Here is an 18272-nt window from a genome sequence, read left to right on the forward strand (position 1 = left end):
AATTAGGGGCATTTAAAAAAAGTGTCTATCTTGAGCGTTCGATGAAATATCCATTCGGCAATAATGACCCCCTAATTGAAGATGAAGATGAACCACCCGATACAAGTCAAGAGATTGACCACTTTGTTGAAGAAGAGGTCGCCATAGAACAAACTTTTATGGTTCTTGATAAAAATGAGCAACCAAATAAGGAGTCTTCAAAAGACCCACCTCTTGAGCTCAAAGAACTTCCAAAAGGTTTGGAATATGCTTTTCTAGACAAAGATGGTAAATCACCTGTAATTATTTCGTCTAAATTAAGTAGTGTAGAAAAAGAAAAATTAATTAAACTTTTGAAAAAACACAAAAATGTGATTGGTTGGAAGCTTGTAGATATTAAAGGAATAAGTCCTTCCATGTGCACGCACAAAATTTTAATTAATGATGACTACAAATCGGTAATACAACCACAACGTAGAGTAAATCCAAATGTACAAGAAGTGGTTAAAAACGAGGTCATCAAATTACTTGACGCCGGACTCATTTACCCAATCTCCGATAGTCCTTGGGTAAATCCCATCCAAGTAGTTCCAAAGAAAGGAGGTATGACGGTAATAACTAACAAGAAAAATGAATTAATACCAACGAGAACCGTCGCAGGATGGAGAGTGTGTATAGATTATAGACGATTAAATGAAGCAACAAAGAAAGATCACTTTCCTTTGCCCTTCAGTGATCAAATGTTAGAAAGATTATCCGGTCATAAATTTTATTGTTTCTTGGATGGTTTTTCAAGTTACTTTCAAATCCCGATAGCACCCGAAGACCAAGAAAAGACAACCTTCACATATCCCTATGGAACTTTTGCTTATCGACGCATGCCATTTGGTCTATGTAATGCCCCGACAACCTTTCAACGTTGCATGGTGGCCATCTTCCATGACATGATAGAAAAGACAATGGAAGTCTTCAGGGACGACTTTTCTATCTTTGGAGATTCATACGACCAATGCCTCGATAACCTTGAACGAATGCTATCCCGATGTGAGGAAACTAACATCGCCCTTAATTGGGAAAAATGCCATTTCATGGTAACGGAGGGAATAGTACTCGGTCATAAAATCTCAAGCGAAGGAATGGAGGTTGATCGAGCAAAAATAGACACTATTTCTCGATTACCACCCCCATCCTCCGTTAGAGCCATCAGAAGTTTCCTAGGGCATGCTGGATTTTATAGGCGATTTATCAAAGACGTTTCTAAAATCTCAAGGCCTCTAAAAAATTAATTGAAAAAGATGCCCCTTTTATCTTTGACGAGGATTGCAATCAAGCATTTCTAACACTAAAAGAAATGCTAGTTAATGCACCCATCATGATAGCGCATGATTGGAAATTACCTTTCGAAATCATGTTTGATGCAAGTGACTTTGCAGTTGGAGCAGTCTTGGGACAAAGAAAAGAAAGCATTTTCACCCAATTTATTATGCTAGTAAAACACTTAACGATGCACAAGAAAATTACACAACAACAGAAAAAGAATTACTAGCCGTGGTATTTGCTTTTGATAAATTTCGTTCTTATCTTGTTCTTTCTAAAACAATAGTCTATACAGATCATGCAGCCATTCGATACCTTTTCAAGAAGCAGGACGCTAAGCCTCGTTTGATTCGGTGGATTCTACTCCTCCAAGAATTTGATATTGAAATCAAAGACAAAAGAGGAGCAGAAAACACCGCAGCAGATCATCTTTCGCGCTTAGAAGACCCAGCTTTGGAGGCAACCAGGGACGAGCTAATCAATGAAAAATTTCAAAAGAAGTCCCTGGAAATGGTGGAATACAGAGAAGAACCATGGTACGCCGACTATGCTAACTACCTAGCTAGCGGTATAGTCGCGAAAGGATGGCCACAGCATCAAAGAAAAAAAATTCTTTGTCGATGTGAAGCATTATTTTTGGGAGGACCCTTATCTTTTCAAAATGTGTGCCGATCAACTCATCCACCGATGCGTACATGGTAGTGAAGCAAGAAGAATTCTCCGCCATTGTCATGAAGGTCCATACGGAGGACATCATGGTGCCGCTAGTACCGCACGAAAGGTATTTGATTCAGGAATTTATTGGCCGACCATTTACAAAGACGCACAAAGTCTTGTCAAGACATGTGATGCTTGCCAACGATCAGGTAATATTTCTTCCAAAAATGAAATGCCACAAAATGGCATTCTTGTTTGTGAAATTTTTTATGTGTGGGGACTCGACTTTATGGGACCCTTCCCACCGTCAAAAGGAAACAAATATATACTTGTGGCGGTAGATTACTTGTCTAAATGGGCCGAGGCCGAGGCACTTCCAACAAATGATGGAAGAGTCGTGGTAAGATTTCTGAAAAAATTGTTCTCTCGTTTTGGCACACCAAAAGCATTAATAAGTGATAGACGTACCCATTTTTGTAACCATCAACTCGAAAAAATTTTAACAAGGTATGGGGTCTATCACCGGGTCTCAACAGCATATCACCCTCAAACAAACGGACAAGCCGAAGTGACTAACAGAGGTTTAAAATGAATACTCGAAAAGACCGTAGGGTTAAATAAAAAGGAATGGGCCGATAAATTAGATGATGCTTTATGGGCTTTTCGAACTGCTTATAAAACAACAATAGGTACAACCCCATATAAGGTAGTCTACGGAAAAAGTTTTCATTTGCCAGTAGAAATAGCACACAAAGCCTACTGTGCAATTAAAAATGTAAACTTAGATGTAGAATTTGCTGGTAAAAATCAATTGTGTCAATTAAATGAATTAGACGAACTAAGGAATTATGCATATTCTAACTCCGAAATTTATAAGGAAAGAATGAAAAATTTGCATGATAAACATATTAAACCTAATGAATTTCGGATAGGAGATCAAGTTCTTTTGTTTAATTCGCGACTTCGATTGTTTCCTGGTAAATTAAAGTCTAGGTGGTCAGGACCTTTTTCCATCACCCTTATTTTTCCCCACGGTGTAGTCGAAATGAAATCTCAGAATGGAATTCTATTCAAAGTCAATGACCAACGACTGAAGCTCTATCAAGGATTTATTGAGGATGAGGAGGAAGAAATCTCGCTTCAAACAGTAGAAGAGTAAAAGGATCAACATCATACCTGGTCAGTTACGAACAAGCGGGTTGACATCCAAATCGGTAAGTCTTCTAACCAAGTTTTGGGAAAACAGGGCACTCACTTAAAAAAATATTTTTTTAAAATCGCCCGGCACGGGGCCGTGTCCGCACAACTGTCGGGATAAAACCCCTTTTCAACACAGTTTCTTCATTTCCACACGCCCCGTTTCCCCGAAAACTCTCTGGTTCAGGCGATTTTTCTGCAAGATTTCGATGTCTCCTCTACTTCTAACAACATAAAGGTATGATTCTATCATCATTAGTAGTTAGATTAAGCACTTGCATGTAGTTAAAACATCAAAAATTTGGGGAAAAATCTAGGGTTCTTGAACTTCATCCGGATCGAACCTCAAATTTTTGCATAAATCTGTTAGCATTAGTTTAGATTCATGTTATAGGAAGTAAATCCACTTGTATTGTTCATAGATTTGCCCGATTTCTCACAAAAACCCCAAACCCTTGTTTTTTAACCGAAAAAGATAAAATCGAAGGGGTAAACGGTTTGTTTTGGGAAAAACGGCACTTGTGGTTTCATTTTCGGGGAAAACCGCCCCTACTGGACCAAAAATTTTCAAGTTTTCGGGCCCGGGTCGAAAAATGGAATTTTTGGGAAACAGACGCCTGGACACGGGGTCGTGCTCGCTGAGCACGGGGGCGTGTCCAGCCATTTTCTGACCAACATGAGGCGTGTCTGCTGAACACGGGGTCGTGTTCAGCCTACTGTTTTCAGTTTTTCTCCGAAAATTTCACTGTTTCATGCTAATTGTTTGGTGTTTCCTTTCAGATGTCCAAGAAATTCACAAGGTTCAATGCAAATGAGTTGGATGCTAAAGTAAGATACGATGTGCTTCAAACCAGACTGGGGGAATACCCACGACAAGTATGCATGGATCTCTAGGAGCAGTAAACTAATGGGACCGTTTCAACAACCTAGTCACTGGGCCGCTGAGAACCGCCCTAACTACTCGCCTTCGCTTAGTCCACGAATATAATCTGGAATTCTATAGCACATTCGTGTTCAATTCAAGATACGACCCATTTGATAATGATGGGGAAGAATTCCGATGTGGAGGGACTAAGTACTCTATCTCGATGGCACAGTTTGGGTCAATAGTTGGGTTGTATGCGGAGAAAGATACGGGTAATGAAGAAAACACCGGAGGGTTACGAGAATTATCAGAAAACGAACGCCAAGCCGCTTGGGCTCAAATAGGAGATGGGCACTACAACCCAAGCAGCACTAAGAGCACTAGGTTGAGGGACCCTCTTTACCGTTACATCCATAGGGTCCTCACTTATTCTCTTAGCCAAAGGCATGATAGCAGTGGCATTGTAGGGTTGAGAGATCTGATAGTTCTTCATTGCATTCATACCCGCAGACACCTCGATGTTCCATACCTCCTACTCCGAAACATGCATTGGAACCGGCTCGCTACTCCACCAACCCCTATCTTCTTCAGGTGGTGGATATACCGTCTCTTCAAGCATTTCGTGAACATGCCCAGGTCTTTCCAAAAGAGCCCATGGTCGGGAAGAGTGGACATACACATCTGCCGCTCCATTAACTTGATTTATGAAGCCGAAGACGGGACAGTTAGCTTCCAAAGAGTCCAGGGGCATGCATGGAACCCGCAAGAGGCACTCGTCCTTCATGCTCCACAGTTCCAACCACCTCCTCAATACCAATACCAGCCCCATGGTGATCCGGGCCAATCCTCCTCACAAGGAGGCTGTTTTCCTAATTTTCAAAGCTTACATGATTTGTTACAGGAAAACCTCATGTGCACCAGGAACACCTATAACATGGCGAGCAACACGTACACCCGGGTCGGATGTAACACCCGTTCTTATAAATTAAGGTTTAACGTATCATTTACGAAAAACAATCATGTAATTAAGATTACACATGCATTAGAAATTACGGGTTTGTTAAAACTTTTTACAATTTAAAAGTATACAACATATCATGTGTACATTCGTCGTTTAATATAATAACGATACATATTGCGGAAGCTTATTTCGTGATCGCGTTCGGTTCTTGCTCGTCGCTTGATCTTCATCCGGACACTCTTGGCGATCACCTATGATCAAAACCAACTAAAAAGTTAGTTTTGATAGTCAAATATTAAGTTCAAACAAGTGCAGGGGTTAAAAGGGCAAAATTTAAAAATTCACCCCGTCGCGTAGCGCGACGGCAGAAGCATATACCCGTCGCGCTACGCGACAGGGTGAATTTTTAAATTTTGCCCTTTTAACCCTGCACTTGTTTGAACTTAATATTTGACTATCAAAACTAACTTTTTAGTTGGTTTTGATCATAGGTGATTGCCAAGAGTGTCCGGATGAAGATCAAGCGACGAGCAAGAACCGAACGCGATCACGAAATAAGCTTCCGCACTATGTATCGTTATTATATTAAACGACGAATGTACACATGATATGTTGTATACTTTTAAATTGTAAAAAGTTTTAACAAACCCGTAATTTCTAATGCATGTGTAATCTTAATTACGTGATTGTTTTTCGTAAATAATACGTTAAACCTTAATTTATAAGAACGGGTGTTACAAGTTGGTATCAGAGCCTTGGTTTAAGAGATTCAAGTATGGCGGGAAAGCTATGCTTGGACTTAAACCTTACGCTCTTGATAAAGATTGGTGTTCGGTTCGGGGCTTGATCGCAAATCCGGTAAGTACATGTATGTTAATAGTTAGCATGCTAAAGTGTTGTAAACAGCACATAGGGCTATCGTGTGATTCACGTTACCCCAATTAAATTGGTTGATATGGTTGACGAAAATACGCGCATTGACGCGTATAGTAGAAAAAGCCTTGTATTATAATACGGGCGATTATTGAAGTTGACATGACTAACTCTTGTGAATGTTTTAATTGAAGGACACTCGCGTCTGAAGATGATGAGAGTTGGGCGAATCGTGGATATGATGATGGAACGGTCCGAGATATGACAAGAAGAGCATACTCATTAAGGACCTAAATCGCGTAACGATCGCAAATAAGTAATGGCAAGAAAGCCCGTTAGGGCAAGCATTTACCAGGTGCACGTTTAAATTATTGCATGAATATAAACATGCAACCAATAAGTAGAAACTGATAGTTTCAGATGTAGATTGAAAACTTGGACAAACCTGAATAGAATACCTATCCAGGATATTGTTTCCAAGATAAATAAACAGAGGTATTACTTACATAGGGCGTGATGTGAAAACTATAAAAAGGTCATGCGTGTCATGTGTTAATCGCTTACTCTGGCCAAGTAAGTTGTGGCATATGATACCATGAACTTCTTATAGCGGACACATTCACACCCGATGTAGTAAGGACAGGGTGAGTGGGACAAATTAAAAAGTACCCAAATGAATCAGATAAGCAAATTATTTGATCATAATATAAACGCACAGCCGAGTGGCGGAAGCGTATTATATTAGTATAATGAGCCCGAGAGAAGGGACAAAGAAACATGTAAAATGATGTAGACATGTATTGGGAGGGGGTGTACGTACACTCGAACCCGAGGAATATAAACATGTAGACATGGAAGCATGTAAAATGATGTAGACATATATTGGGAGGGGGTGTACTTACACTCGAACCCGAAGAATATAAACATGTAGAATGATCAAGATATGCACTGGAAGGGGGTGTACTTACACTCGAACACGGAAAATGCGAATATGTCTCTAAATGGGTCGTTTTTGTAAAACGCCAAACTCGAGGACAAAGTCGGAATATAAAGATGAAGCGAGATCTTAGTGCATACCGGGAGGGTTGCAATAATAACGACTTCGGTAAAACCACCCGGTTGATGGGTAGGAATTAAACACATGCGTAGACCGAGAAACGGGAACTCAGATGGAAAGTTAAAAGACTCGGGTTTTAGGGTCATAACTAAAAGATGACAAGATAATGTAAATAGAGTTGTGAATAAATTATGTTCAACTATTTTAAAGTTGAACAGGTCGAATATAATATCATGCCGGACGGCATGAGTAAACACAAGCGGGACAATAGTAACATTAAAAGCAAAAGAATAATGAGCCCGGTAATGGGACATAATCAAATACGAATGTAAGTAAACTGGATAATGGTGAGCATAAGATAAACCGACGCATAAATGACGTGAGAAGTCATAAAGTCGGAAAATGTGTCCGAAAGAAACGAATGTAGCCTTAGACTACGGTCAAGGTCAAAGATAATATCAAGAAGAAAATAAATGATGTTAAACAAGAACATGGTGCCTTGACACCAAACATGAAATTTTAAGAATGTCATGAGCAGGGAATGATCTACGGGATCAATATAACCTTTGGGGTTATAAACAATGGAAAGGTCTATGAGGATAAAACGACCCACGGGTCATGATTAGAAAGAAGTTATAAGTGTCACACCCCAACCGATGGCGGAAACATCGGGATGAGACGAACAAATTGCTCAAAACAACATAACACTAAATGTGACAATAATTTATTTAATTCATTTCATAAACTCTAAAGTGAAATACATAGTTCCAAACAATACAACATATTGTTCAACAATAATTCAAATGTTATGTGGGTTTCTAGAGTTCATCCTAGCTTGATTCTTGAATCTTGTACTTTCAACCTGCAATATGTATTAAAATAATGTCAACAAAAACATGTTGGCGAGTATACAAGTTTTCATACATAGTATATACATGTTTAAAATGTTTACTCAATTCCAAATGTGAAATACCATACCATATTGACAGTATATACTCGAAACGATGTTACTCTATGTGCCCAAACCAAAGTTTAACGCGATTAAAGTGTACCCAAACGAGTTTGAGTAGGTTGACATAGTTTAACCTAACAATACCTGCTCGTAGAACAGGAGGGGCGTTTCTCAACCTATAGCGCTACCATTGTTAGGGGAGGCTTGTACGAAGTTAATGAACACATAGTCATTAGGTATTTACAGTAGCATAACATGTCTAACATGAATAGAGTGTGTCACATAGAATATGGAATGAGTGTGCATAAAATGTTTAATGTGTTGTGATGTTTGATATGTAATACATATTGCACCCAAAAGTGTAAAACGGAAATGGGTCATGTATACTCACATTGATTGCGTTGCGCTTTCTTGTAAGAACGTACGAGTAAAGATTGGAGAATCCAAGAGAGCGAACGGAATAGTTAACCTAGATTTTTGAAATAACAAATAACGAACTCGTTATTATTTATTGGTTATATAATATTCCTAATGTTTTACAATTTGATTATTTGCATATCATAGTATATCGCATAAAAACCCGTTAATATTATAAAAGAATAAATTGTTTTATTTAAATTATTATTATTATTATTATTATTATTATTATTATTATTATTATTATTATTATTATTATTCCTATGGCTCACCACCAAGAAATACTAAAAAAATGATTTTCTGTTATTACCATCATAATTCAGTATTATATTCCTTGCTTGAAACCCATGGATCACATTTAATGATTTGTGTAGGATTTACAATTGGCACTATTTTTAGTTTAGAACAGTAAATCTTTTGTTTTAGTTATGACCGAAAGATTAATAGAAAGAAAAAAATAACATTTAAAAGTGTTAATTATATCAATTGATTTAAATAGAAACATCAACAGTGGTTCTTCTTCTTTATAAACATCCGAACAGTAACTGTTCATATATGTTATCTTTGTTTCAACTAAGTTTTTGAAGTGCCAAGAAGATCACCAATTAATTAAACAAGGGAAAGAAATAGGATCAAGGTGTACCGAACACGATGAAGAACTGTCCTCTTCGACCTCCGTACGGCTCCGGCGAAGCTTCAAACTTCGGTGAATCGTCTCTTTCATTAAAAGGAACTATACGAAACGAATAAGATGACCAATAAGATGACCGATGAGTCCGACATAAACTCCGGCCGTGATCCTTCATACGACTTCGGTGTGTTCTCGTCCGTCTTCTCCGAGTCTCCGGCGAGCTGTGGTTCGCTCCGGCGATGTTCGAAACGTGAAGGTGTTTGTGGTGTGTGTGCTGTGTCGAGATGTGGGTACGTCGTATTTATAGCGCATTTCGGTCTCGTAAAATTATGGAAAAGAGTTAATGATTGAACCGAAAACATGGAAAGGTTGATGATTATGGTGATGATTGAGAGGGAAAAAAAAAGGAAATGGGCTGTCAATTCGCGAAGGAGAAGAAAAGGAAGGAATCCGGTCAACGCGGTTTCGTTTCGGGCAGCAAAAGGTTTCAAAAAGGAAACTCGAAGTTGCGTATTTGATTTAAATGATTGAGATTATTAGCAGCGATGATGGTAGCCCATCCGATTAAGGCACGTGCGTGTGGTTTGAGTGACTGGAGTTCGAATCCGGGCGTAAGCCCTTTTTGGCCGTTTCAATTCTTTTTAAGTTTTAATAGTTTCACTTTAGTCCCTGCAGTTTCGCTAACTGCACTAACTGAGCTAACTGAGTTCCTTTAACATAGTTAATTTGTTTAACTAAAATATATTAACCTTTGACTTAAATTAATCAATATTATTATTATACTTTTTAAACTTATATATTTATTTTACTAACTTTGTTAATTTAGATTTAAACTATAAATATTAATCTAAATCTTTTAATTAATTTAACTAACTAGGTTACTTACATAACCTTAATTTCCACTTGAAATCTAACGAGATTAACTGGATTAAAAAAAATAAAACTCGTAGATTATAAGGTTAAATAAAATAAGAAGACATAAATAACCATTTTTTATAAACGGATTAAATTAACGATATCCTATCAACGATTATTTATTTCGCGAAAATTTCCGAGGTTTAAAGTATAGGATCCGTATTTTTGAAACGGGTCGGATTTTGACGGGGGTTACAGTCTCCCCTACTTTAGGAGATTTCGTCCTCGAAATCTAAGAGGAAGACTTCTAAAGACTCAAAAGAAAGAATATAGAATGAATGAGACTTTATTATAATGTTTTGAGAGAAATTGTTTTCATGAATGCGTCACATAGTATATAATGTTTCAAATAGTGTCACATAGCATATAATGTTTCAAATAGTTTCACATAGGATAACATGAATAAAGTGACATGAATTTTCACATAGAGTAACATGTATGATGAAAGCATAATAAATTTAATTTGTTCACGAGAGAGTAACATTAATTGTTTTAGGTTGCGACAATAGTGCGAAATGTGTCTCCTAGCTAGAAATGAATGAAACGCTCAAACGTAAAACACATAATAATTGAGATAACATAAAAGAGATTTAACGTAAAATATGGATTGTCACGGAACGTAACATACGACAATTCCAAAGTGAATCAAAGTCCTTTTCGAATTAAGGAAACGTGCTTTGGCCTAATAGACAAATACTCTCATCGAGGAGCGACTAACGATATTTGTCCTTCCGGTTACTACACGTCCTTAATCGATTGAGAAATCGAAACTTTAGCGAGAGCGAAAATCGGGGAGTGGGACTAGTTAAACAAGATGCGAGTATCACCTCTAACTTGATAACATCGTACCCTAATGTGGTTGGTACTTATCAAAAGATAAGGGTCCACTAGAGTATGAAATGGAAAACTCCCTTCAAGGTTTGGATATCACTCCTAACTTGAGGGTAGATTTCGTGCAAAAATCAAAGTATAGCTGAGTGAAAATCATCACCAAGTGTGGGAATCACCCCTATCTTGATGAATCATTTCGATTGTGTTACATGAGTGTCTTCAAAGCCTCCAAGTGTATTGTGTTAGCCTTAGGAAAGGCATGTATATTAAGAGTCCAAGAAAGTAGAGGGAAGCAAAGAAGATAGAAGGGAAGTTGTTTTAAGCAACACATAGTGAAAAAGCTCCTAAACTATAGACTAGGCAAGGCATTCCTAATTCCCTATAGTTATGGCTCTGATACCAATCTGGTATCAGAGTACTCGTACTATAGACTAGGGAAAAGTAAGGCAATCCTACCTAATTCCCTATAGTTATGGCTCTGATACCAATCTGTCACACCCCAACCGATGGCGGAAACATCGGGATGAGACGAACAAATTGCTCAAAACAACATAACACTAAATGTGACAATAATTTATTTAATTCATTTCATAAACTCTAAAGTGAAATACATAGTTCCAAACAATACAACATATTGTTCAACAATAATTCAAATGTTATGTGGGTTTCTAGAGTTCATCCTAGCTTGATTCTTGAATCTTGTACTTTCAACCTGCAATATGTATTAAAATAATGTCAACAAAAACATGTTGGCGAGTATACAAGTTTTCATACATAGTATATACATGTTTAAAATGTTTACTCAATTCCAAATGTGAAATACCATACCATATTGACAGTATATACTCGAAACGATGTTACTCTATGTGCCCAAACCAAAGTTTAACGCAATTAAAGTGTACCCAAACGAGTTTGAGTAGGTTGACATAGTTTAACCTAACAATACCTGCTCGTAGAACAGGAGGGGCGTTTCTCAACCTATAGCGCTACCATTGTTAGGGGAGGCTTGTACGAAGTTAATGAACACATAGTCATTAGGTGTTTACAGTAGCATAACATGTCTAACATGAATAGAGTGTGTCACATAGAATATGGAATGAGTTTGCATAAAATGTTTAATGTGTTATGTTATTTTGAGCAATTTGTTCATCTCATCCCGATGTTTCCGCCATCGGTTGGGGTGTGACAATAAGGACTTCGCCCTAAAGAGGTGAAAGTCTAATCAAAATAGCCCATAAGGCTAAGCGATAAAAACCTACGGGTTAATTAGATAAAGCGAGGGAATCGGTTGAGAATCCCCGCCTAAAACTAAGACTGTAAAAGAATAAATTATGGACTGTCAATATCCTGGTATGGATAATTGACAAAAGTTAAAGAGAAGATCCTAAAACTAAAACTTCGGTTTTAGTAAGAAATAACGTTTTTACAAACATAAATTCTGATAGGAATTTAAATAGTAAGCATGAAAGATACAAGTCTTGACACTGATAGGCGCAAGACGATATATTCGAAAAGTGATATTTTTGAAAATGAAAGGTTGATACAAACTAAACACGATGTGACACGATCACGGTTAGGAAATGTAATGTGAAGTAAAATCACATTATAACCAAGCGAGCGGTGAAAATTAACGGGACTAATAAGTCTAGTTAGTAAGACCGGTTAAGGCCAGTAATACAAATCAATAAAAATTGGTTTGCTTGTAAGCGGTGGATTCGGTATAACTGAACCGAATAAATAAATCTGAAAACAAAAGAAATTATTTCACTAAAGACCTTTAAACGGGTCAAGGTAATAGATTCACCAAGAGCTCGATAATATATAAAAGCGATGGAAATCGCTAAGTTAACTAAACTAGTAAAAATAACAGAATTACGTTATATCAAGTTACATTATGTCGTATGAGGTACGTAGAGGTTCTGTAACCAAAAAGACATTACCATAATTTTTCTGGTAATACTAACAATTGGTTAAAGTATGAGTAATGCTTAGGAGATTACTCAAGTCAAACGCATTGAGTTTAGAACTCAATGAACTATGTAAGCAAGGTTTCGAGGACGAAACCTCTTTAAGGGGGGTAGACTTGTAACACCCCGAAAATGGGTTTGGTGATCAAACCACATTAGCACTATGAGACGGGTAAAGTACCGTTAGTGGTAAAATTTACCCGGTAAATATTAGGATTTAAATAATTAATCCTAATATTAAATAAAAAGTGAATAAAAGCTTTTAAGGAATAAAATGGATAAAAGGCTCGAGTTAACGGGACCTAAAATAAACTTAGTCATAAATATTCCCGAACCCGCTAAGTTAACTAGGAATATTAAACCTAGTTAATAAGTGGGAATATTGTTGAAAATAATTAGGTTGTGACCTAATTAATAACTAACCAAACACGAGGGACCAAAGCCGGGTAACTTGGAAAAAGGAATTATAAACTTAAAAATAAAACACAACACACACACAAGAGTGTGTGTGCGTGCGTGAGAATGGACAGGAGAAGCTCCTAGAGAGCTCAAACCCTAGAATCAACAAATTCACCAAATTGGAGCTCGAATCAAGATCCAAATCAATGCATGAACACGTAGAAACGATCACTAAGTCAAGGGGATCGTGAGGTATGTTGAATTTCTAACATTTGTGAAGTTGTAAAAATTTGATAATCATCCTAATCGTGAATTAGGCATGAATTAGAGAAGCTATGGCTAGATTAGTGATGAATACTTGCTTAGGAACGAAACCCTAAGTGAAAATTATGCATATGATGCTATGACTTGAATGATTTGGTGATTACCTACATGTGTGTTAAATGGGTTTATTGACAATATGAAGAACACTCGGATTAGAGTGTTAATTTGATGAATATTGATTGTTATGAAATAAGTTCTTGATGTAGTTCATGAACACTAGACATAGAGGTTTGATTTTGATGTAAATCTTGGTGAAGATAACTAGTTATGAACTAGTTAGTAAATATGTAAAATTATGCACACTAGGTGTTTGTTAAAATGCCTAAATGAAAACTAAAGTGTTGAAATTAGAGCGAAAACGCGTATTTGAATGATATGGCGATTACGCGTAATATGAAGTGATAAGGGTTCAAATTATTATGTTGATTAGACTTAATGTTGTAAACCTTGCGATTTAAAGTAGTTAACTTTAATAAGCTAAGTTAACTAATCATGAAGTCGAATAGTAGTTTCGACATATGAAATAAGTGAGATGGAATAGTCGTGAATAATTATGACTAATCTAACCATCTTACAATTTACAATGATAGTTTGACGATTAACAAGCTAGGTGAAAGCTTGGGAACGAAGCGGGTCAAACGAAGCAAGAATGACGGAAAAGCATAATTTGGATGTAAGGTAAGTATAGCTTACACTAGTCTTATAATTTAGAATATTCTCTTATCGTAATAGTTACGAATAGGATAAACACATAATTGCGGTATGATGTTCCGGCGTGTAGACGCACGAAACAAGATAGTCGAACATGACAAGAAACTATGTTGATGGTTTAAAAGGAGTTAAAATCGGTAACTCGATCATTTTATGACAAATGGAAAATGAAACTTTTGAATGGTTACCTTATAGGGTAAACCAAAACAAACAATAAGGGTAAAACGGTAAATTGGTCATGCGTTGACCATAACTATTGGTTTTGAAAGGCACCATATGACGTAAGCCATGATAGGCTAAAAAGCGTTAAGAAATGATCAATAAGTGAAATGACTGCACGGTGTAAACCGGAGCGTGTCGTATAGATGAGATGGTAATAAATACCATCTCGCCAACATAATCGGTCACTTAGACCAAATGGGTCAAAAGGTGAAGATATCACCTTTTGACAATAACGACTAATGATTATTGTCGAGTTATATTATTTCAGGAGTAAATGTCAAATGAGTATTAGCAACATTATGGATTAGCGGTTATAAAAGCAAGGTATTAAAAACGGGTTAATATATTGATCCGCGCCAGGTATGTGAAAAAGGATAACACTCATTTAGAATATGCGGTTCGATGAGTGTTAAAAGAAGTCAAAATAAACATTTGGTTATTTGATAAGTAAACCGAATGTTTAAAATAATGAACATTGCGTTTGGAAAGCTTAATGACTTTTCAAACAAAAATCATAGGTTAAAAGAGGGTTTATCGGTCAAATATACCTTCAAAAGTCCTTCATCGTAAATGATTAGCTAAACGGACTAAAACGCCCTTATAAGCTAAATTGGACAAACGACCTTTAAAGGTAGTTTTGAAACGAGTTTTATGATCATATTAATCATTAGAATAAGTATAATAAGCGAAAGATGTAAACCCTTGGTCAAACGACTCTATATGAGTCTTTGTCGTTAATTAGCAACCCGACGAGAAAAACTCGGATTATATAGATCACCTCATTTAGTCCACCACAAATATAGTTGTGGTGGAAGATTACTTGATAAGAAATGTTGTATAATAACGCTAGAAACGAATGAAAGCGTTTCATGATTAAAATAGGTCTAAATACCCTTAACGGGTTAAAATAAGCATATAAGCGAAAAAGGGTTTAAATTGTGTAATAAACCGGTGATTAGAATGTAATATGGTAGGTAACATTTATTGAAGAAGTGTATGTGATAAAAGGATCAAATAAACACGTTTGATGATGAAATCACGAACGGGTCAAAAGTTGGTAAAAAGGGGTAATAAGCCGAAGAGTTAAAGGTCTGAAATTTTTATTATTTGGATGTTGGATTTTAACTCCATAAGATGGAGAATTAAATTACGGACGCGTAGGAAAAAGAATCGCGTAAAACGGATCAATAACGAGGAAGTTATGGCCGTTTCCGTAAAATCCGGATGTGCTGGGAATATGCAGCAATCGGCTGCAACAATTCTGATCATATAAGGCCGTCGCGTAGTGCGACAGCAGAAGCATATACCCGTCGCGCTACGCGACGAGGTGAATTTTTAAATTTTGCCCTTTTAACCCCTGCACTTGTTTGAACTTAATATTTGACTATCAAAACTAACTTTTTAGTTGGTTTTGATCATAGGTGATCGCCAAGAGTGTCCGGATGAAGATCGAGCGACGAGCAAGAACCGAACGCGATCACGAAATAAGCTTCCGCACTATGTATCGTTATTATATTAAACGACGAATGTACACATGATATGTTGTATACTTTTAAATTGTAAAAAGTTTTAACAAACCCGTAATTTTTAATGCATGTGTAATCTTAATTACATGATTGTTTTTCGTAAATGATACGTTAAACCTTAATTTATAAGAACGGGTGTTACATCGGAGCAATTGAGAGAAACATATCCAACATACAGGATGACATTGGGAGCATCCGGGAGTACATGGCGGGGCACGGAGGAGGAGATGATGATGAAGACGAGTACATGGACTAGGCGGGATGAGTGGAGGTAAGAGCAGATGGTTGGTGGTCCCACAGGTTAACCCTCTTTTCTTATGAACAATTCCCGGCCTACATGCAGTGTGTTGAACAATTTACTTCCTTTAACTCTTTTTACTTTCTGCATTTATTTTTCTTTTTAACTTTTGGATGTGGATGTTGAACTATGGTAATTTAGGATGTTTGTTATAGTTTGGTGTAGTGTTTATTGATAAAACAGGTACATACGAGGCTTAGAGCACTAGACATTAGTGCTACTAAAACCGGGACAGGAAAACCGAAGCCAGAAACCTGTTTTTCGCCTTTGCAGATTATCTACACGGGGTCGTGCCCAGCCAACACGCCCCCGTGCCCATTGCCCCGGACCTGCTGTTTGTAAAAAATTCTACAGATTTTTTTGCCAGACATGGGGTCGTGCTCAGCCGACACGCCCCCGTGTCCACCTTCTGTAAGTTATCGTTACTGGCACTCTGACCACGGGGTCGTGTTTGTCCGACACGGGGCGGTGTCCAGACGCCCAGTAACATAAATTTTTGCTTTTTCACACCTTTTTACACATCCAATCAACCTAAAAACTTATTTTTGGGACACATTGAGGACAATGTGTAATTTAAGTGTGGGGGGGATGCTAAAACTTTGAATCTTGCAAGACCTAATTACAAGCCTCACACAAAACTCTATTGGAACCGCTAATCACCCCAAATTTTTTCAAAAAAAAAAATTCATTTTTTTTACTTGTCTAGGTTTAATTTGGGAATTTCAAAGTTCTAAAAAAGGTTATATTTTTACAAATTTACAACCGATAGCGTCGTGATAAAAAGAACAACATAAGAAAATTACGAAATGGCATGATAAGTTTAGTTAAAATTTGATTATATATACTTGATCACATAAAAACCCATTCCCACAAAAAGTGAGTTTTGAGGCTTTATTGAGCATACAAATACATATCTTTAAACTAAATGCTCATTTTTCGTTTCTTGTGTGAATAGCCGTTTGGTTCTTACGACTCTAGAACTTGCCACGACGATACATTCCCGGTCCTTACCAACTTAAACCCGAGTAAGTAAATGATGGAGGCATTAAGACTAACCCTTTTTATTTCTACACCATTATTTTTCTTTTTTTTACCACCTACCCAAAATCCCCCTAGTTAACCCCTTTGAGTGTAAACCTTTTCATTTCTTAACCAAAAACAAACACCCTTTGACCCACCAAAACCCTTTTTTTCATTTTAAACCCTTTGTTTTAGTAATAAGCTCGGTTTTTCTTATGACTTCCTTATAAAAAAAATATGATGAGGATGAAGCCAAAAGAAACAAGTTTATCAAAAAGAACTTTGTTTGAAAAAAAAAAGTGCTTCATCAAAATAAAAAGTCTTGCGAAAACCGACGCTTTTTACGCCTTTCGCCCTTTTACTAACCACTAACCCAACCACCTACCTTTAACCCAAGCCTAACCCTTCACCCCAAAAGTCCTCTTGATATTTACAAAGGTGTATATTTAACAAGGAGAAGGATTGATTGCTTGGCAAGCTTATGGTAGGAATAAGTTCCATGCCGCTCTCGAGTGATTCACTGAAATACATCTTCGGCCGAGTGTTGAGTGATTCCCCGTGAGTTATGTGAACTTGTATATAAATGGAATTTTAAAAAAGCATGTTATGCCCTAATAAATAATTTATCTTATGTAATGTTTAAAATAAATCATGACGAATAGGATTGTAAATAAATAAAAATAAAACTTAATAAAGAATCTTGGAAATCCCGACACTCTATGACAAGCCCAAAAACCTTCTATTCTACCCATTCCATTTGGGAGTGTAAAGCCACATTATAAAGAGTTTTGCTTGAGGATAAGCAAAGATTCAAGTGTGGGGGTATTTGATGTGCACAAAATGCAACATATAAATTACATCAACTGTGGCATAAAACTAACCTTTTTTTAGTACTAATGTTGGAAAAAGTGTGTTTTTGTCTTCCTTTTGTATTTTCAGGATTAAATGAGCTCAAATGAACAAAAGAAGCAAAAAGGCAGCTAAATCTAACATAAATACAAGAAAAGTAATAAACGTGGCATGTCCGACCCCCCGACAGCATCTTCCCAAACAAAAACAAGAGAACAGAAAGCTGAACACGCCCCGTGCTCAGTGAGCACGGGGGCGTGCCCAAGTGTCTGCAGAAAAGACAAAGTTGTAGAAGCTTCTATCA

General features: G+C 37.0%; 1 long non-coding RNA gene across 1 annotated transcript; it reads right to left on the reverse strand.

The window, feature by feature from the left end:
- Positions 1-7715: 7715 nt before the first annotated feature.
- On the reverse strand, positions 7716-9313 carry LOC110874786. The gene is made up of 3 exons (XR_002556218.2): positions 8919-9313; positions 8250-8327; positions 7716-7768 (listed from the first exon to the last, which is right to left on the reverse strand). It is a non-coding gene; the product is annotated as an uncharacterized LOC110874786 (long non-coding RNA).
- Between the last annotated feature and the right edge of the window lie 8959 nt (positions 9314-18272).

This window comes from Helianthus annuus, chromosome 9 (assembly GCF_002127325.2).
Source record: "Helianthus annuus cultivar XRQ/B chromosome 9, HanXRQr2.0-SUNRISE, whole genome shotgun sequence".
Lineage (NCBI taxonomy): Eukaryota > Viridiplantae > Streptophyta > Magnoliopsida > Asterales > Asteraceae > Helianthus > Helianthus annuus.